This window comes from Pteropus vampyrus, unplaced genomic scaffold (genome assembly GCF_000151845.1).
Source record: "Pteropus vampyrus isolate Shadow unplaced genomic scaffold, Pvam_2.0 Scaffold154, whole genome shotgun sequence".
In the NCBI taxonomy this organism is placed as follows: Eukaryota; Metazoa; Chordata; class Mammalia; order Chiroptera; family Pteropodidae; genus Pteropus; species Pteropus vampyrus.
In genome coordinates this window covers 387,469-388,344 of record NW_011888935.1, presented here as the reverse complement: position 1 = coordinate 388,344, position 876 = coordinate 387,469, and the positions used below count along the sequence as shown (strand labels likewise).

Sequence of the window (876 nt, the reverse complement as noted above, 5' to 3'; positions counted from 1 at the left end):
CTACAAACTTAAGTTGAGCCCCTATTTTTATTAGCTATAAAATAACTAATTTGTAGAAATATTTATCTTTTGGTTCCCGTTATGATTTTTAAGAATATAAATTTAGTCTCATTTAGTCATTTGGTATTTTCATAGTCAGTGGAAGCTAAAGAACAGCTATTAACATGCAGAATCCCCTAAATTTTGGATGAAAAGGGAATCATTAAAAAGAATCACTGCTTTAGTGGCTCCATAGATGAGGAAACTCTTGTAACTGTATATTAATATATTGTAAATCTTGATTTCTTAATCAAAACTGTAGAGAATCTCCCTCCTGGGTTTATCTAAAATTGTGAAAACCAAAGCTCCACCTTTGGCTCAGCGGGGTGGGGTGGCCGGGCGTCCATCCGAAGATAAACTACAACTCCCAGGATTCCCGCGCGGGAGCTTCTGGGAATTGTAGTTCTACATTTCAGACGGCCCCGGCGCCCACACCTCCTTCGGCGTCCTTGCTCGGCAACCCAGGCCCTGGGCTCCCGCTTGGGATTCGTACGCTGCGTGGTCGTCTCCTGGGAATTTTTCTTGCTTTGTCACTTTTTTGTTTCTCGCTGTCATTTTTCTCTCGTTTTCTCTGTTCCCTCATTGTTACGCACGCCCAAAGACTACTCCTCGGAGAAGCGTCAATACGGAGGTGGAGCAGGGAATCAAGTATCAACCCGGAAGAAGTGACCCAGGAAGTGAAAGCGGTTCCGTGTCTGTCGGGATGAACCGCAGCGGGTTACAGAAGGTTCCGACCTCAGTAAGGGAAGCCAACACTTTTCTTCTTTATTTTAGGTACTCACAATTCACTTCTGTTTTATAATCTTAAAAAGTCTTCTTTCTTTCCCCGGTTTTTTA

The 876-nt window shown here is 43.0% G+C and overlaps 1 protein-coding gene across 4 annotated transcripts in view; it reads left to right on the top strand.

The window, feature by feature from the left end:
* Nucleotides 1-462: 462 nt before the first annotated feature.
* MTRF1 (mitochondrial translation release factor 1) overlaps nt 463-876 on the top strand; it is a 32,219-nt gene continuing 31,805 nt past the window's right edge. For 3 of the 4 annotated variants that reach the window (XM_023536360.1, XM_011369740.2, XM_011369738.2), the window contains exon 1: nt 463-813. The gene's annotated coding sequence lies outside the window, so the exon portion shown is untranslated. The remainder of the gene's footprint in view (nt 814-876) is intronic. The other variant, XM_011369739.2, reaches the window with a different exon arrangement.